The sequence below is a fragment of the Aquarana catesbeiana genome, linkage group LG02, assembly GCF_042186555.1.
Source record: "Aquarana catesbeiana isolate 2022-GZ linkage group LG02, ASM4218655v1, whole genome shotgun sequence".
Taxonomy (NCBI): domain Eukaryota; kingdom Metazoa; phylum Chordata; class Amphibia; order Anura; family Ranidae; genus Aquarana; species Aquarana catesbeiana.
The window spans coordinates 28,617,245-28,638,799 of NC_133325.1; positions in this window are offsets into that span (position 1 = coordinate 28,617,245).

The window sequence follows — 21,555 nt, forward strand, 5'->3', positions numbered from 1 at the left end:
GCAGGCTATCCCCCTTCAGTCTATTATGAATGCTGCTGCTAGACTAATACACCTCACTAATCGATCCGTGACTGCCAATCTCTTCACTGGCTTCCCCTACCCCACCGTGTAAAATTCAAAATGCTAACCATAACATACAAGGCCATTCACAACATCGCCCCCATCTACATCACCAACCTCATCTACAGATATCACCCAAATCGTCCCCTCTGCTCCTCCCAGGACCTCCTGCTCTCTAACTCCCTTGTTACCTCCTCCCATGCTCGCCTTCAGGACTTCTCCAGAGCCTCTCCCATCTTCTGGAACTCCCTGCCCCAGTATGTCCCCCCTACCCTGTCCACCTTTAGGAGATCCCTGAAAACTCATTTAATCAGGGAAGCCTATCCCACACCCACATAACTGCCCCCGAGACACCCCCATCAAATCATTCTCTGCAGCTATTACCTTTTGTACCACCACCCCCTCCCTTTAGAATGTAAGCTCTATGAGCAGGGCCCTCCTGTACCTTTTGTATTGAACTGTACTGTAATTGTGTTGTCCCCCCTATACATTGTAAAACGCTGCATAAACTGTTGGCGCTATATAAATCTCGTATAATAATAATAATAATAATAATAAAATGGTGACAGAGACAGAAATGACCAGTGCTGCGGACCTCTAGTGGTGGCAAGGAAAAAAAAAAAAAGTTGGTAAATACAGTATGCATTCCTCATTTTCCCCGGGTCCCACTCAGCTGCGGGCCCCATAGCGCCCTCGTGGGTCGCTATGGCGGTATTTCCGCCACTGGTGACACTTATGCCACTGTGGCGGTTGGGGTCCTTGAGGAGGGTATACAAAATTAGGTATTTGATAAAACGGTGGGATCCATCGCAGGTATAGAGTCTTCCCAGTTGGGTCTGGTTCAGTCTAGAATACCAGAATGTAAGGTGGTAGGGATCTGTGGTCAGTTAGTGAGTCCTCGAGGTGGTGTTGCGTCTGGGGACAGAATCTACGTTAGCAGGTACCACAGGTTCCAAAATTGGGGAGATGGTGTTACATATGGTTACATAGTAGGTGAGGTTGAAAAAAGACACAAGTCCATCAAGTCCAACCTATGTGTGTGATTATGTGTCAGTATTACATTACATATCCCTGTATATTGCGGTCATTCAGGTGATTATCTAATAGTTTCTTGAAGCTATCAATGCTCCCCGCTGAGACCACCGCCTGTGGAAGGGAATTCCACATCCTTGCCGCTCTTACAGTAAAGAACCCTCTAGGTAGTTTAAGGTTAAACCTCTTTTCTTCTAATTGTAATGAGTGGCCACGAGTCTTATTAAACTCTCTTCTGCGAAAAAGTTTTATCCCTATTGTGGGGTCACCAGTACAGTATTTGTAAATTGAAATCATATCCCCTCTCAAGCGTCTCTTCTCCAGAGAGAATAAGTTCAGTGCTCGCAACCTTTCCTCATAACTAAGATCCTCCAGACCCTTTATTAGCTTTGTTGCCCTTCTTTGTACTCGCTCCATTTCCAGTACGTCCCTCCTGAGGACTGGTGCCCAGAACTGGACAGCATACTCCAGGTGCGGGCAGACCAGAGTCTTGTAGAGCGGGAGAATTATCGTTTTATCTCTGCAGTTGATCCCCCTTTTAATGCATGCCAATATTCTGTTTGCTTTATTAGCAGCAGCTTGGCATTGCATGCCATTGCTGAGCCTATCATCCACTAGGACCCCCAGGTCCTTTTCCATCCTAGATTCCCCCAGAGGTTCTCCCCCCAGTGTATAGATTGCATTCATATTTTTGCCACCCAAATGCATTATTTTACATTGAACCTCATTTGCCATGTAGTCGCCCACCCCATTAATTTGTTCAGGTCTTTTTGCAAGATTTCCACATCCTGCGGAGAAGTTATTGCCCTGCTTAGCTTAGTATCGTCTGCAAATACAGAGATTGAACTGTTTATCCCATCCTCCAGGTCGTTTATGAACAAATTAAATAGGATTGGTCCCAGCACAGAACCCTGGGGAACCCCACTACCCACCCCTGACCATTCTGAGTACTCCCCATTTATCACCACCCTCTGAACACGCCCTTGTAGCCAGTTTTCAATCCATGTACTCACCCTATGGTCCATGCCAACGCACCTTATTTTGTACAGTAAACGTTTATGGGGAACTGTGTCAAATGCTTTTGCAAAATCCAGATACACCACGTCTACGGGCCTTCCTTTATCTAGATGGCAACTCATCTCCTCATAGAAGGTTAATAGATTGGTTTGGCAAGAACGATTCTTCATGAATCCATGCTGATTACTGCTAATGATATCATTCTTATTACTAAAATCTTGTATATAGTCCCTTATCATCCCCTCCAAGAGTTTACATACTATTGATGTTAGGCTAACTGGTCTGTAATTCCCAGGGATGTTTTTTGGGCCCTTTTTAAATATTGGTGCTACATTGGCTTTTCTCCAATCAGCTGGTACCATTCCAGTCAATAGACTGTCTGTAAAAATTAGGAACAACGGTCTGGCAATCACCTGACTGAGTTCCCTAAGTACCCTCGGATGCAAGCCATCTGGTCCCGGTGATTTATTAATGTTAAGTTTCTCAAGTCTAATTTTAATTCCATCCTCTGTTAACCATGTAGGTGCTTCCTGTGTTGTGTCATGAGGATAAACACTGCAGTTTTGGTTACTGAAGCCCCCCGATTCACTCGTGAAGACTGAGGAGAAGAATAAATTCAATACCTTTGCCATCTCCCCATCCTTTGTAACCAGATGTCCTTCCTCATTCTTTATGGGGCCAATATGGTCTGTCCTCCCTTTTTTACTGTTTACATACTTAAAGAATTTCTTGGGATTTTTTTTGCTCTCCTCCGCTATGTGTCTTTCATGTTCTATCTTAGCCAACCTAATTGCACCCTTACATTTCTTATTGCATTCTTTATAAATTCTGAATGCTGTGGATGATCCCTCAACCCTGTATTTTTTTAAAGCCTTCTCCTTTGCTTTTATATGCATTTTTACATTGGAGTTAAGCCATCCAGGATGTTTGTTCGCTCTTTTAAATTTATTACCCAATGGGATACATTGGCTAATGCCCTTATTTAATATGCTCTTAAAGCAAACCCATCTCTCCTCCGTATTCTTTGTTCCTAATATTTTATCCCAATTTATGCCTTTTAGCAAGGTTTGTAGTTTAGGGAAGTTGGCTCTTTTGAAATTCAGTGTCTTTGTGTTCCCTTCATGTCTCCTATTTGTGTGATTTATACTGAAACTAATTGACCTGTGATCGCTGTTACCTAAATTGCCCCGTATTTCCACATCTGTTATCAGGTCTGTATTGTTGGTAATCAGTAGATCTAGTAATGTTTTATTTCTAGTTGGTGCGTCTACCATCTGACCCATAAAATTGTCCTGCAAGACACTAAGGAACTGGCGAGCCTTAAATGAATGCGCGGTTCCCTCCGCCCAGTCTGTGTCTGGATAATTAAAATCCCCCATTATGATAACACTTCCCATCCTTGCTGCTAATCCAATTTGTGATAGGAGATCCATCTCCACTTCCTCCCTCAGGTTAGGGGGCCTATAGCATACTCCCAGTATTATTTTCCCCTTAGCTTCATCCCTTTGGAGCTCTACCCATAAAGATTCCACCTCCTCCCTAGCCCCCTCAGTGATGTCATCTCTCACATTCACTTGTACATTATTCTTGATATATAGGCATACCCCTCCCCCTTTTTTACCCTCTCTGTCCTTGCGGTATAGGGTATACCCTTGAATGTTTGCCAGCCAATCATGAGAGCTGTTGAACCAGGTCTCTGAAATTCCCACAAAATCCAAATCCTCCTTGTACAACAGTATCTCTAGTTCACCCATCTTGTCCGCCAGGCTCCTGACATTGGTGAACATGCCACATAGTTTAGACCGGTCGCATATTGTCCTCGTATTGGGTGTTTCAAGATTGCAACTTGGACTTGCTACTATACTCACCTTGTGTTGTCAAGGATCTGCAATCAGTTAGTCGTATTAGAGCTGAAGCGTTTAAAAAGGTTTATGTTTAAAATATGGTTTTGAATTAATAAAAGGCCAGACAGCCATTTAAATCCAATACAGTGTCAGTGTCCTTATTTAAGGAAAAAAAAAGGGGGTTTTAGGTACAATTTGGAGTACAATTTGAAGTTGGGACAGTAAGTTATCTGAACTACCCTAGTCAAGACATGTACGAAGCTAGAAAGGAATGTAAGCAGAGGGCATACTGTACATGACAGGGTCGAAGTAACTACCAGACAGCAACAGGTTAAATTAGGGATGGTTAGACAGAATAACCCGCTCTTACCTGATTGCAGGAATTATGTGGTAGATGGGGAGGAGCTGGATATAGTTGAGGGGAGGAATGAGGGGACATCAGTTGCAGGTGGAAAATCATTGATGGAACGTCCCTCCCTCCCACCCTGGTGGAAGAAGTTTGTTGCTGTAAGTGGATGAAGATGGTCGTTGCGGTTGGGGTCCTTGACGAGGGTACACAAAATGAGGCATTTGATGAAATGGTGGGGCCCGTCACAGGTATGGAGTCCTCCCGGTTGGGTCTGGTTCAGTCTAGACTAACGGGGAGTAAGGTGGTAGGGATCAGTGGTCAGTTAGTGAGTCCTCGAGGTGGTGTTGCGGCTGGAGACAGAATCTAACTTAGCAGGTACCACAGATTCCAAAGTTGGGGAGATGGTGTCGTCAAGGATCTGCAATCAGTTAGTCGTATTAGAGCTGGAGCATTTAAGAAGGTTTATGTTTAAAATATGGTTTTGAATTAATAAAAGGCCAGACTGCCATTTAAATCCAATACAGTGTCAGTGTCCTTATTTATGGAAAAAAGGGGGTTGTAGGTACAATTTTGAGTTGGGGCATCTGAACTACCCTAGTCATGAATACTTATGTACATGGGATTATTTTAGTTTTTTTATTTTAATAAATTTGCAAAGATTTCAAACAAACTTCTTTTACGTTGTCATTATAGGGTATGGTTTGCAGAATTTGGAGATAAATAATTAATTTAATCCATTTTGAAATAAGGCTGTAACAACAAAACGTGGAAAAAGTACAGCGCTGTTAATACTTTCCAGATACACTGTATAGGGCAACATTATTGTAAATAAAGTGTATGAGGAGTGTGCAGCCATATTAACCTGGTATGGGGTATTTGAGGGGGGTACACCCTTATAATCCCGGTATGGGGTATATGAGGAGGTTGAAGCCTTATAATAATGGTATGGGGTATATGAGGAGGGTGCAATATTTTAATCCTGGTATGGGGTATATTAGGAGGGTGCACACTTATAATCCTGGTATGGGGTATATGAGGAGGGTGCATCCTTATAATCCTAGTACAGGATACATGAGGAGGGTGCAGCCTTATAATCCTGGTAGGGGGTATATATAAAGAGGGTGCACCTTTATAACCCTGGAGGGTAGGTATGTGAGAAGGATGCATTTTTATAATCTTAGAGGGATTTTTTTTAAGGCGGATGCACCCCTATAATCCTGCTGTGGTGTATATTTGAGCAGCAAGCACCCCTATAATCCTGCTGGGGGGTATATATAAGAAGGATGAACCCCCTATATTCCTGGTGGGGGTATATGAAGAGGGTGAAATTCTATAATCCTAGCAGGGGGTATATGAAGAGGGAGCAAATCTATAATTCTGATGGGGATTATATGGGGTGAGTACCCCCTTATATACCTGTTATGGGGTATATATGAGGAGGGTGCACCCCAAAAATCTATTTGAGGAGGGTGCACCTCTATAATTCTGGAGGTAGAAAATGTGGGTGCACCCCTATAATCCTGGTGGGGGTGGGGGTATATAAGGAGGGCGCATCCCTATATTCGTGCTTGGAAGTACTGTATATGAGAAGGATATGCACCAATTATCCTGTTAGGAGTATAGGAGGTGAGTGCACCCCTATAATTCTGGTGGGGTCTAAGAGCAAGGTGCACCCTTATAACCCTGCTGGCCTAATATACTTGAAAGATGCACTACTGTAATTCTTAAGGCGAGAATATATGCAGAGGGTGGGCCCCTAAAATCCTTGTGCGAGGTGGGGGTATATTAGGAGGGTGCCCCCCCTATAATCCTGCACTCAGTACATGAGAGAAGTATATTTTTGCTGAGTCTCCTTGTCTATTTGTAAGGCGCTCAGTCAGCGTTTCGTTGGTGAGATCAGAGGCTGCAAAGGAGGATCTGGTTCTGTCTCATCAGCAAAGACCCAAAACACTGAAGACGGCAGGGAGGGAAGAGCCCCTGTCATTGTGATGGTGACATTGTACACAGAGCAGTCACTGGACTGCAGAGCTTACAATCCTTGGGCAGCACTGTAATACCTGGAGTGCACTGTGAAATAAAGTTATATAATACAGATACAGAAGCCTAAAGAAGACCAAATAAATCTTCACATACTCTTCACCAAATAAACAGCCATAATAATGCGACTCCATGGCAAAGGGTGCTGCATAGTGACTCTGAATGCACTATATACAGCCTTGTCTGTTATAGTGGGAATTTCTCTGCTTTGCGGGTTACATAGTTACATAGTAGGTGAGGTTGAAAAAAGACACAAGTCCATCAAGTCCAACCTATGTGTGATTATGTGTCAGTATTACATTGTATATCCCTGTATGTTGCGGTCATTCAGGTGCTTATCTAATAGTTTCTTGAAGCTATCGATGCTCCCCGCTGAGACTACCGCCTGTGGAAGGGAATTCCACATCCTTTCCGCTCTTACAGTAAAGAACCCTCTACGTAGTTTAAAGTTAAACCTCTTTTCTTCCAATTTTAATGAGTGGCCACAAGTCTTGTTAAACTCTCTTCTGCAAAAAAGTTTTATTTCCATTGTGGGGTCACCAGTATGGTATTTGTATATTGAAATCATATCCCTTCTCAAGTGTCTCTTCTCCAGAGAGAATAAGTTCAGTGCTAGCAACCTTTCCTCATAACTAAGATCCTCCAGACCCTTTATTAGCTTTGTTGCCCTTCTTTGTACTCACTCCATTTCCAGTACATCCTTCCTGAGGACTGGTGCCCAGAACTGGACAGCATACTCCAGGTGCGGCCGGACCAGAGTCTTGTAGAGTGGGAGAATTGTCGTTTTATCTCTGGAGTTGATCCCCTTTTTAATGCATGCCAATATTCTGTTTGCTTTTTTAGCAGCAGCTTGGCATTGCATGCCATTGCTGAGCCTATCATCTACTAGGACCCCCAGGTCCTTTTCCATCCTAGATTCCCCCAGAGGTTCTCCCCCAGTGTATAGATTGCATTCATATTTTTGCCACCCAAATGCATTATTTTACATTTTTCTACATTGAACCTCATTTGCCATGTAGTTGTCCACCCCATTAATTTGTTCAGATCTTTTTGCAAGGTTTCCACATCCTGCAGAGAAGTTATTGCCCTGCTTAGCTTAGTATTGTCTGCAAATACAGAGATTGAACTGTTTACCCCATCCTCCAGGTCATTTATGAATAAATTAAATAGGATTGGTCCCAGCACAGAACCCTGGGGGACCTCACTTCCCACCCCTGACCATTCTGAGTACTCCCCATTTATCACCACCCTTTGAACTCGCCCTTGTAGCCAGCTTTCAATCCATGTACTCACCCTATGGTCCATGCCAACGGACCTTATTTTGTACAGTAAACGTTTATGGGGAACTGTGTCAAATGCTTTTGCAAAATCCCGATACACCACGTCTATGGGCCTTCCTTTATCTAGATGGCAACTCACCTCCTCATAGAAGGTTGGTAGATTGGTTTGGCAAGAACGATTCTTCATGAATCCATGCTGATTACTGCTAATGATACCGTTCTCATTACTAAAATCTTGTATATAGTCCCTTATCATCCCTTCCAAGAGTTTACATACTATTGATGTTAGGCTAACTAGTCTGTAAATCCCAGGGATGTATTTTGGGCCCTTTTTAAATATTGGTGCTACGTTGGCTTTTTTCCAATCAGCTGGTACCATTCCAGTCAGGAGACTGTCTGTAAAAAATAGGAACAACGGTCTGGCAATCACTTGACTGAGTTCCCTAAGTACCCTCGGATGCAAGCAATCTGGTCCCGGTGATTTATTAATGTTAAGTTTCTCAAGTCTAATTTAATTTCTGTCCTCAGTTAACCATGTAGGTGCTTCATGTGTTGTGTCATGAGGGTAAACACTGCAGTTTTGGTTACTGAAGCCCCCCCGGTTCACTCGTGAAGACTGAGGAGAAGAATAAATTCAATACCTTCGCCATCTCCCCATCCTTTGTAACCAGATGTCCTTCCTCATTCTTTATGGTGGCAATATGGTCAGGGCCATCTTTAGCGCAGGGCAAACGGGGCACTTGCCCTGGGCCCAATCTTTGTTGGGGGGCCCTCGCTAGCCGTGAATTGGGGCCCCGATGACAGCTTTGCAAAGCGCACAGAGGACAGGGGAGGATGTATTCTGCGCTAGCCAGCTGAGAGGAGGCGGGGCCGGGAGCTCCACTGACGCTCTGACCCTGTCTACGTGCAGCCTATATACTCGGAAAAGAGCATCTGTAGTGAGAGCCAGTGATTGGAGTGTGAGCGTCAGTGGAGCTCCCGGCCCCGCCCCCTCTATACTAGCTGGTGAATACAGAGGTCCGGGGGCGGGGCCAGGAGCTCCAATGACACTCCCACTCCGATCACTGGCTCTCACTACAGACGCTCTATTCCGAGTACACAGCCTGTACGTGGGCGAGGTCAGAGCTCAGTGGAGCTTCCAGCCCCGCCCCTCTCAGCTGGTTAGTGTGGGAATACATCCTCCCCTGTCCTCTGTGCGCTCTGCAAAGCTGTCATCGGGGCCCCAATTCACGGGTGATGCGGGCCCCCCAACAAAGCATCAGTGGAGCTCCTGGCTGTTGCAGTGAGAGCAGAGAGTGGAAGCCCCGCCCACACACCTGAATGTATGTAGTTAGTTTGGCTGGCCAGGTTTGTCCTTACACCCATAAAATGACTGAATATTTAAACCCTGAGCTGTGTTATTCAACTGTAAAGCTGTGCATTGCTGGAAGTTTTCTGACCATCTCCTGTATAATGTCCGCAGTCTCTGATTGTCTCCTGCAGTATGTCCGCAGTCTCTGATTGTCTCCTGCAGTATGTCCGCAGTCTCTGATTGTCTCCTGCAGTATGTCCGCAGTCTCTGATTGTCTCCTGCAGTATGTCCGCAGTCTCTGAATGTCTCCTGCAGTATGTCCGCAGTCTCTAATTGTCTTCTGCAGTATGTCCGCAGTCTCTGGTAATCTCTTGCAGTATGTCCACAGTCTCTGGTAATCTCCTGCAGTATGTCCGCAGTCTCTGGTAATCTCTTGCAGTATGTTCGCAGTCTCTGGTAATCTCCTGCAGTATGTCCGCAGTCTCTGATTGTCTCCTGCAGTATGCCCGCAGTCTCTGAACCTCTCCTGTAGTATGTCTGCACTCTGACACTCTCCTGTAGTATGTGTATTAATGTGCCCCTTTACTTGCTCAATTATTTGGGATTGCTTCACTGCTCAGTGGGAGGCAATGATGTGCATTAACCGCTAGCAACCAATCAGCGAACAATAGTGATCTGCTTTAATCTCTAGCAACCAATCCGTAAGTGGTAATGATGTGCTGTAACCCCTAGCAACCAATTAGTGAGCGCTAATAATGTACATCAACCTCTAGCAACCAATCGGCAAGCAGAAATTATGTGTTGTAACCTCTAGAAACCAGCCAGTGAGCAGTAAGGATAGGCTGTAACCTCTGGCAAACAATTGCAATCACTGCGTGATCTGCTGCAGTAAACTGATTTTGAGTCTACCTGCTATTTTTTGTTTGTCTCAGAATGGAGGGGGGGGGGGCAAGAAAATGTTTGCCCAGGGCCCAATCAGAATTAAAGATGGCCCTGAATATGGTCTGTCCTCCCTTTTTTACTGTTTACATACTTAAAGAATTTCTTGGGATTTTTTTTGCTCTCCTCCGCTATGTGTCTTTCATGTTACTGACACATAATCACACACATAGGTTGGACTTGATGGACGTGTGTCTTTTTTCAACCTCACCTACTATGTAACTATGTAACTATATGTTCTATCTTAGCCGTCCTAATTGCACCCTTACATTTCTTGTTGCATTCTTTATAAAGTCTGAATGCTGAGGATGATCCCTCAACCCGGTATTTTTTGAAGGCCTTCTCCTTTGCTTTTATATGCATTTTTACATTGGAGTTAAGCCATCCAGGACTTTTGTTCTCTCTTTTAAATGTATTACCCAATGGGATGCATTGGCTAATGCCCTTATTTAATATGCTCTTATTTAATATGCTCTTAAAGCAAACCCATCTCTCCTCCGTGTTCTTTGTTCCTAATATTTTATCCCAATTTATGCCCTTTAGCAAGGTTTGTAGTTTAGGGAAGTTGGCTCTTTTGAAATTCAGTGTCTTTGTATTCCCTTTATGTTTCCTATTTTTTTGATTTATACTGAAACTAATTGACCTGTGATTGCTGTTACCTAAATTTCCACATCCGTGATCAGGTCTGTATTGTTGGTAATCAGTAGATCCAGTAATGCTTTATTTCTAGTTGGTGCATCTACCATCTGACCCATAAAATTGTCTTGCAAGACATTAAGGAATTGGCGAGCCTTAAATGAATGCGTGGTTCCCTCCACCCAGTTTGTCTGGATAATTAAAATCCCCCATTATGATAACACTTCTCATCCTTGCTGCTAATCCAAATTGTGATAGGAGATCTGTCTCCACTTCCTCCCTCAGGTTAGGTGGCCTATAGCATACTTCCAGTATTATTTTTCCCTTAGCTTCATCCCTTTGGAGCTCTACCCATAAGGATTCCACCTCCTCCCTAGCTCCCTCAGTGATGTCATCTCTCACATTCACTTGTACATTATTCTTGATATATAGGCATACCCCTCCCCCTTTTTTACCCTCTCTATCCTTACGGTAAATGGTATACCCTTGAATGTTTGCCAGCCAATCATCTTGAACCAGGTCTCTGAAATTCCCACAAAATCCAAATCCTCTTCGTACAACGGTATCTCTAGTTCACCCATCTTGTCCGCCATGTTCCTGGCATTGGTGAACATGCCACATAGTTTAGGCCGGTCGCATATTGTCCTCGTATTGGGTGTTTCGAGATTGCAACTAGGACTTGCTACTATACTTACCTTGTGTTTTTGTGCTTTGGTCAACCTACCACTAATGCCCCCAATACTACCCTCTGGAATATCTTCCGTGCTGACTATCTCTACCTCTGGACCCCCCCCCCATCGCCTTGTCATCGTTTGTCATAAAAAAGTCAACAAATAGTTACTCAAATTTATTTTTGAAATCTGAAAAAAATAAAACAAATAAAGCAAAAAAAAAAAAAAAATACAGTATAAATGCCGCATCCTATTTTCTTATTGGAAATTTCCCTTAAAGCAGCCAAAACTGAATTACAGGGACTTGCTGCACCACAGGGGATCCTTTCTAATAAGTACAAAAAAAAAAAAAAAGGCCAGAAATATATCCACTCGTCAATTAGCATGTTATGACAATAAGTCCTCAGCACACAGTAGATGTGTATTGGGTTGCGATTCAATAAACCCCATCAGTCCCTTAAAAAAAAATTGTACCGGGGGGTGTGGCTTGGATGGCTTCTGGATCGGACGTGTCTCCCTGAAGCTCCCGGCCAGGCCTGCCTGCATACTGCTTAAAACAGCACAACAGCTCCAGCACCATGGGCAAACCTTGTAAGGCTAAAGAAGCGGACCTCAGGAGGCATGCTACAAGGTCTTCCTCGGCCCCCCCACCTCTCATAACCGAGTATTTCGGGCATGGAGCTCCGGCGGGATAGCACAAGGCCAAGATGGCACCGACGCCAGCTCCAGCATCTGCTGCGGCCCTCTCCTCTCCTCCACGCGGATCTCTTCAGGGCACAGGACTGACATGTATGCTTCTGAGGGTGATCTGTTGCTTGATCGCCCCCCAGCTCCCCCAGCTACCATCCTGACTGGGTCCCCTGCTCCCTCTGGGGAACACGTGCTGGGAAGCCTATCGCAGACATTTCCCCCCTGCCTCATGGAGCCCCCACCATCAGCACATACCGGCCAGATATCTCTCTCCTGGGAACCCTCAGCCTCGGACTGGGACCCCCGCTCCCTCCCACAAAGGCCTCAGACGACCAGAGACAGAATCCCCTCTCTGTCCCCGCAGCACAAGGACTCATATCAGGCCTCAGTGCCTTCTCCAACCCCACAGCGTGCAGGACCTCAGGGGGCTCATTCACTTGCCGGTCACCAGCATGGAGCAAGCACAGCAGTGAAAATTACATCCACTGCTCCCCCACACACACCCCAGAGAGGTTACCCTCCATCTACCACCCACTCAATCACTACGCAGGACTTTCATGCCCACGCTACAATAGACTCTGAACCTGAACCTGAAGAGTGCACATCATAGAGGGATTATGTTCGCTGTATGCCCACAAAACAGGACTTTCGCTTACTTATACAAGAAGTGCGCGACACATGCAGATCTGAAATCAATATGCTTCGCACTGATTTACACCAGCTAACTACCAAAGTCACATCTTTGGAGGAAGACGCATGTGATACAAAGCTTGAAATATCGCAAATACATGATCGCCTGACTTCCCAAGCCTCAGCTCTCAGAGACTTCCAACGCCACCTTGAATACCTTGACAACAGAGGCAGGCGCAACAACATCAGGGTTCGTGGTCTCCCAGAAGCTACTCAAGATGAGAATTTGCATGTAACGCTGCAAGCTATCTTCAATAACATACTGGGTCACCCGGAAAACCAGTGAGTTAAAATGGACCGTGCCCACCGTGCACTCCGCCCAAGAGGACCGGGATCCAGACCACGCAATGTAATTTGCAGGGTTCATAACTTTGCCCTGAAGGAGGACATAATGAGGAAAGCACGTAATATGCATACCATTGATTTAGATGACGCTTCCATACAGCTTTTCCCAGACCTGTCCTGGATCACCCTTCAGCAACGGCGCTCCCTGCAGCCGCTCCTCACCTCCCTGGAGGAAGATGACTACCATTGGGGCTTTCCTTTCAGTCTCACAGCTAAGAAAGACGGGAGGTCCAACACACTACGGTATCCCGAAGACCTCCATTCTTTCTGCAGAGAGTTGGATATTCCGGTTCCGCCTACCCCTGGATGGGACCCCCTCCCCGCCAATTCCACCTCGCCCGGAACCTTGGATCCAGGTGAATGGGAGAAAACGCCCGAGACCGCATCCTGCCGGACCTCCCTCGTCCTCCTCCCAGAGATAACGTTTCGCTTTTCTGAGACACCTAACTACATTGCTGTGCTACTATTTGGGTCTCCTTTTTCTGACCACTTTTTTATTTTTTTTGAGTTTAAGGACTTACCCTGTTGGTTCACTTGCTTAAATAATGGCTAAGTTATATCCACCAAGCATCCAAGTTCATGGCTTTGATATGTAACCTGTTAAGACTACTACTAACTGATACTATTTAACTCTTTCAAATAGCAGAAGGTACACCCCGTCCCCTGCCTACCCCTACTCACCTAATCCTCCCATCTTATCCTCCCCCTTCCTCTTCTCCCCCACCCTCCCCCTCCCATTCCCTACTATCCCCCTATCCTTCATGTACCAAGGTAAAGCATTATACCTAGAAGAACATCCTCGCCCCTCCTTGGCTCCTTTAACGGGGCACCAGGACGGATGGCATGCTTCTATTTTTGATGTCAGACTGTTCAACTATGGTTATCTATTGAGCAAATTATCATATCAGTTCCCTCTATATATGAGGTCATAGTTCCGGTTAAAGGATATATTAGTTATCATTTGATAAAAGCAGGTTTCTTTTCTGATTTATATTGCTGTGCCGCAAATTTGGTTAAACGCAGGCAGGCCTGGGAGAGGGTCACACCCATCCTGGGCCTATCCTATCCTCCCCCTGGTGATCTCCGAATGGCTTCCTATTCAACCCCCTTTGGTGGTTTTTTGTTTCCCTCCCCTGTAGTGGGGGGCCCTTTGGAGATCCCCAACCCATCACCTTTTTCAGGTGGGTTAAATAGTGTATGGTTACCATCTAATTGTACTAAAATTTGTTTTTTTTCTCACTTATCTCTCTCCTCTTTTTTCTATTGCTGGAATTTCTCCCCCACTCTCTCTCTTTCACTACCATCCCATGGACATTTCCTGCCTCTGGAGCCCGGACTTCATCTACAGATTCGGGAATCCCGGATATGTATCTACTTAGCGGTCTCAACTGCCTCACTTCCTAAATATCAAAGTCTCGTTCAACTGGCTGGGTAATTAATTGCCTCTCCCCCCTACCCATCCGCCATGATTGACATACTATCTTTAAATGTGAAAGGCCTCAACTCCAACACCAAACATAGCTTAGCACTGCGGGAATTCAAACGGTCCAAGGCTGACATAATTTTTATTCAGGAGACACATCTCTTTTCAAACAAGGCTCACCCTTCCAGCTACAATCCTTATTCTCTGACCCTCTGGGGCACTATCTTATTCTACAAGGTACATGGAAAGGTTCCAATCTTACTCTGTGGGACATTTACGCCCCGAACACTAACCAAAATTTCTTTTTATCCAAAGTATATAAACGTCTGTTTGCATCTCCCCACCAATACCTAGTCATCGGAGGGGACTTCAATCTAACCTATTCCTCATGCCTGGATAGACACTCCCTAGGGCAAGGACAGGCCCCTAAAGCCACTCTTTTCCGCCAACTAACTAGGAAATATGCCTTGTTTGATTCTTGGTGAACCATTTATCCGTCGGCTAAACAATTCACCTTCTACTCCCACCATAAATCCCATTCACGGCTGGACTACTTTTTCGTAAACGCTCTGACCCTGAGAGCTTGTACAGGCTCAGACATTCAGGCTATCTCATGGTCGGACCATGCCCTGATCAAACTATCCCTTGCACTCTCCCCGGGAACTTTCCGCACTTGTCATTGGCGCTTGAATTACTTTTTGCTCAAACATGACCGCTCCAAGGTGGAACTGGAACAAACCCTGAAGCTATATTTTGCAGAAAACCACTCTTCTGAGGTTTCCACTTCCTCCCTGTGGGAGGGCCATAAAGCAGTCTTTAGAGGCCAATGCATCTCACTCTCTACTGCGCTTAAAAGAAATGCTAATGCTACTCGCCAGGCTCTATTAGATAAGCTTAAGCTTATAGAAGCACGGTTGCTTTCCTCCCCGTCCCTACACGTCCTTAGAGAACTTATAAGTGTCAGGGCTGGACTAAAATATGTTGATCTGGGTAAGATTGAAAAAGCGCTACTACGACTACGACACACCTACTACGACAAGGCTAATAAACCACACACGCTACTAGCGAGACAACTACGAGAACGCGCGGCGACTGCCTCAACTTCTCATCTTAAGGATGAGAGAGGCATTCTTCAATTCCACCCCACCAAAATTGCCCAGATCTTCCATGACTACTTCTCCGCGCTGTATAATGATCCGACTGTTCCACATGATCCTTACCCACCTGACCTATCCCAAACGATTCACTCCTACCTAGCGGACTGTGACCTACCCCAGCTTTCCCCTTCTGCCCTCGCAACCCTAAACGCATCCATTACAGAGGAGGAAGTCACTGACACGATTAAAACCTTTCCGAATAATAAAGCCCCGGGACCTGATGGACTACCATACCACTACTACAAAACCTTTTTACCGCACTTACTCCCCCATATGACAACCCTGTTTAATTTGTTCCTGTCTGATAGGCCTGCTCCGAGAGATATGCAAACCTCCTATCTCACGCTGATCCCCAAACCAGGGAAAGACCACACTCTCCCATCCAATTACAGACCTATAGCACTCCTCAACACCGATTTGAAAATTTTCACGAAGCTATTGGCAAATAGACTAAACAATTTTATGCCGTCGTTGATACATAAGGACCAGGTGGGATTTATCCCCCTTCGTCAAGCAGGGGACAACACTCGAAGGGTCATTGACCTTGTGAAGGTTGCCAACAGGAACAAGTTAGAGGCATTGTTGCTCAGTCTTGATGCGGAAAAAGCTTTCGATAGGCTGAGCTGGCCCTTCCTGTTTGCAACCCTCCGCAGAGCCGGAATTGAAGGCCCCTTTTTCATAGCCATTTCCCACTTATACTCATCCCCCTCGGCATTGGTCCGCACTCAATTCGCTTCATCCTCTACTTTTGCAATATCAAATGGGACCCGACAAGGATGCCCACTATCCCCTCTCCTTTACGCCTTGTGTATTGAACCACTAGCAGCCCATATAAGGGAGAATCCAAATATTCACGGCATCCCAGTCCGTACCAGAGACTTTAAAATCTCCTTATACGCTAACGACGTCCTCCTCACCCTGACACAACCTCGTGTTTCTCTTCCGAACCTACATTTAGAGCTGGATTGATATAGCGCCCTTTTAGGGTATAAAATTAATAACTCTAAAATTGAAGCCTCCCCCTTAATATACCCCCTCAGACATTAACGATTCTCTCGCAAACATTTAACTATTTCTGGAAAACCTCCTAATTAAAATACCTTGGGGTCCACCTCACTCCCACATACGATACTCTCTATAAGGCTAACTTTCCCCAGTTATACACTTTTATTAGAGCCTCATTGGCCAAATGGAAGTCCCTGAAGTTGTCTCTTCTCGGCCGTCTAGCGACCCTGAAGATGACAATTTTACCCCAGCTTTTATACCTTTTTGAGACGCTCCCTATACCTATACCATCCCCGCATCTCAAGAGGCTCCAGGGCGACCTGATAAACTTCTTTTGGAACTATATGAGGCACCGGAATGCTAAATCGTTTTTGTACGCTCCCTGCAGTCAAGGTGGCCTAGCATTTCCTAACATAGCCAAATATTATCTTGCTACCCAGCTACGCCCTGTAGCCTCTTGGTGCACTCTTCATGCTTTTAACCGTTGGACGCAGATTGAGAAGCTGTGGTTGGCCCCTGTCCATCCGAACTCCATGTTGTGGAGTTCTGATGTGCCTACCGATAGCTTACATTTATTAGGGCCAATGTCTCTATTACGCCTGCTGTGGCGACGAGCCAAATCGACATACCCACTTACCACCTCTGCTTCACCAGTTACGTCCTTCTTATTTACACCTAATATCTCCGACAGTCTGACCTCACAGATGTCACACTTCTGGATGGAGAAGGCCCTATTCCGATATGGCCAGTTGATCGACCCTAGAACCCGATTGCTGAGATCTTTCCAGGATCTGCAAAACGCCTTTGATATCCCCAAACAGGCCTTTTTTAGTTACCTGCAAATAGGACATTATGCTCAATTCCTGGTACCCAATCTTCAATTTTCCCCTCTAACTGAATTTGAAAAACTGTGCTTAGAGGGCTCTTCCCCTAAGGGTATGATCTCGCGCACCTATCAACTCTTAACTTGGGATTTCTCGCCAACGGGACCTCGTCATAATTACATGGACAAGTGGGAGCAGGCCCTGGGTGTAGACCTTCCTCTACTTACATGACAGGCAGTGCTGTCTCTTGGCCTAGGCTAACAAGGCCCAGGCCTAGGGCGGCACTTTGCGGGGGGGCGGCAAAATAGCCGCCCCCCCCCCCACACAAAACCCCCCCTACCCGTCCTCCCGAGTCTCGCACGGCCGCCTTCCGCACATATACAATCCCCGGCAGCCGGTGACTTGATGTACTGCGGCACTTGTTATGTGCAGTACAAGTGTATGGAGCGTACTTGGCCAGGTGAGGGGGGAGGGACTAGTACCCCCATAGAGCGGCCGGTGACTGGCCATACAACTGGCGGAGTAATGCTCCGCCCACTCTGCTCCACTGGCATCCTTACATGTTGTGGGGCGGGTTTGTGTCCAGGGGAGGAGAGCGAGGAGGTCGTGAGGATTCGGAACCCCCAGGCAGGAGGAGGCGGAAAGCATACAGTGACACCCTCCAGGAAGCGGGTGATGTCGAGCCCCCCCCCAGCTGTGAAGCGGTGACTGAGGCTGCAGGTACTGGCACTGTGACAGGGAAGAGGCGGGCTGTCGGACCATTTCCCCCCGCTCACCCCCCTCCTCTTTTTCTGTTAGCCATGCAGGATAAGAGAGGAGGGGGCTCTTTTCAGATTTGCCACCCAGCTTCCTGCCCGTTTTTTCCCCCTCCCCATGGCCACAGCAGAAACCAATCAAAACACTAGGGGAGCATCATGGGAAATGTAGTCCCTTAAGCCATTTACTTTCCCTTTCATTTCACCCCATCTCCTTGCATTAAAAACAGGGTTGGTGTATATGCTTACTATTGAATAAACTATTCAAGGGAGAGCGCCACGCTGCCCAGCGCCACCAGAGAGAGTGCCATTCTGCCCAGCGCCACCAGGGAGCGCCGCGCTGCCCAGAGCCACCAGCGAGAGCGCCACGCTGTCCAGCGCCACCAGCGAGAGCGCCACGCTGTCCAGCGCCACCAGCGAGAGCGCCACACTGTCCAGCGCCACCAGAGAGAGCGCCACACTGCCCAGCACCACCAGAGAGAGCGCCACACTGCCCAGCACCACCAGAGAGAGCGCCACGCTGTCCAGCGCCACCAGAGAGAGCGCCACGCTGTCCAGCGCCACCAGAGAGAGCGCCACACTGCCCAGCACCACCAGAGAGCGCCACACTGCCCAGCGCCACCAGAGAGAGCACTACACAACACAGGGTGAGGGAACATCCAGCCAGAGGGATCACTGCTGCTGTTTTGCTGGGTCTGGTAAGATGGCCTGTCTGAGGGGGAGAGGACTGAGGGGGGGTGGCACCATGTTTTACCGCACCAGGTGATATTCAAACTCCCCATAGAGGAGAGCGGGGGTCTGACAGGTCTGTCTCAGCACAGTGAGTGGAGACGGACCTTTCATCCGCCTGCTCAGCGGCGATGAATGGAGCGATCCCTGCTGAGCTAGCGGTGTCCGTCAAAATGGATCGACCCCATGTGAAAGGGGCCTTACAGTGTCACCTCATGAGATAAAACATGGGAGCGTGTTTAGGGGCAGGGGAGGGGTTAGGTGGGGAAAGTGGTGGTGAGTAACTCTTAGGCTGCTTTCACACTGGGGCGTCGGCGGTAAAGTGTTGTCATTTATGCAGAGGTATTTGACGGCTAGGGGGGCACTTTTAACCCCCGCTAGCGGTCGAAAAAGGGTTAAAATGACCCGCAAAGCGCCACTGCAGCGGCGCTTTGCCAGCGGTTCAGCGGCGCTGCCCATTCATTTCAATGGGCAGGGGCGTTTTAGGAGCGGTGTATACACCGCTCCTTCACCGCTCCAAAGATGCTGCTTGCAGGAGTTTTTTAAATGTCCTGCCAGCGCATCGCCTCAGTGTGAAAGCACTCAGGATTTCACACTGAGACTGCAGGGGAGCCGTTTTTCAGGCGCTTTACAGGCACTATTTTTAGCCCAAAAGTGCCTGAAAAACGCTTTAGTGTGAATAGGGTCTTAAGGCCTGGCTAATGGCTCATGACTTGAAATTTTGAGGCCTGCATTGTACATTCACATTGGTCCCTGCCCTCAAGGAGCTTACAAGTAGGCACTCGGTACCCACTTTTAATGTACAGAGAGGAAGAGGTGGTCCCTAAATAGGAAGGGGTGTGGTTTACAGATGACCAAGTGGGTCTTAAACAGGGTGTGGCTTTGACAGGAAGGGGCGGGGCATATTTAAATTAGGGGGTGCACGAGTTTAGTCAGGCCTAGGGCAGCACAAAACCTAAATACACCACTGATGACAGGTCATATGGTCTCAGGCCTTTAAGAGCTCTGTTTGCACACTCTATAAGTAGAATCAGTATAAGATTCTGTTTCATTGGTATCAAACCCCGGACCTGCTCCACTCCATATATCCATCGACTGACTGTCGCTGTTGGCGTTGCTGTAAAGATAGGGGGACGCTATTTCATATCTACTGGGCCTGCCCTTTGATTACTCCCTATTGGCAAATGGTACATTCCTTGCTCAAGTCCGTCTTTGATGCTGAAGTCCCCTTCGACCCGAAGACCTTTTTATTGGGTCTTCCACTGATCTCTCTCTCTAAATTGTCCAAAAAACTTCTATCACACATATTAACTGCTGCACGATGTTTGGTGGCCTTAAAATGGAAACAGATCTTTATCCGAGCTGCACTCCAGGATAAGAGATGTCAAGAGAATGGAATATCTGACAGCCTCCATGAATGATACTCTTGAGAAACATAATCGCATATGAGAATTATGGGTCTTCTTTGAAAACCCCATAACCTAATGTTCCTTAACCTTTGATGTACCTGTATGGCTCCCTTTTTTCTTTCAGGAAACTCCGGGCTCCAGAGGCGGACAGCTACTCCCCCCTCCTCCTCATCCTCTACCACTCTTCTTCTCTTTTTACTTTCTCTATTCTACCCCTCCCCTTTTTTCTTGTTCATTTATTCTCTGATTAATTGCACAAGGTATAAATGATGTACTATCTGAATAATAATCCGATGATGATACCTCCTGATGATTGTTCAACTAGAGGCTTTATCTCTCTGTTCATTTATATACTCCTCTGCTGAATGTTTACCAGAAGTACTTATAATGCCACAAAATCGCACTTCCTTGTAACTTTTGTTGTTAATTCTTTATTTCTTTGGAAAATCAATAAAAAATTGTCAATTTTCAAAAAAAAAATTTTAAATTGTACCATTAAAAAGATGAGCTGTTTTACTCATGTCTCTGCCAGCCCATGAGTCCCATTCGCAAAATTCTAATACAAGGATAAGTTACCTAATTTTAGTAATATGACTATAATTTTCAATTTTCATTGGACTTAAATGAAAATAGCTACTGTCATATTTTTGAATCTAGATATTCTTATCCTAGTATGTTACTTTGTTAATGTCTGATGTCTCCCACTTCCCCTCCCCTTAATCAGTGCCTTTGGCATTTAACCCTTCCAGGAGTTTCAGATTCTTGTGTTACCTCACAGAACGCTGTAGCTCCTTCCTCCCCTATGTTGCCACAGCACTTAGCAGTGACCTATTACGCCTATTGACCTAGGTGTCAGAGGTAGGAGCCACAGTACCTGGCAAGACACATACACATCCAGGTGTAGCTCCCTCCTAGTTAGAGTATAGGATGCTAGGGACATTTAGTTTGGTTCCTCTGTAGCTAGCAGAGCAGTTGTTGATTTCTTTAACCTGCTCAGTGTTTCACAGGCTGCTGGTCTGATTATGCCCCCCTGTATTCTAGAGGGTTCTGGAATCATAGTGGGAAGCAGGGCAGTCTGAATATTTATGGGAACCCAGCCAATCCCTGAGGAAGTGTACCCAGTAAGTGGCTGGAAAGCCCATAAATAGCCTGAGCCCTACTGGAGCAGGTTAGTAGTTGGCTCTGGGTCCAGTCCTGCAGGAGGAGCCCATACTTAGGAGCCTCTGACCCTAGGGCAGTTCGCTGGAAGGCTGCTGGATGTTTAAGGCCTTAGCATAGTGTACCATACCTGGGGGCCTACTTCAGTGGTTTTAGTCTGGGAATTTGGTCTGGAGAACTTTTTGAAGAGTGCCAGATGGAAGTTGGAGGAGAG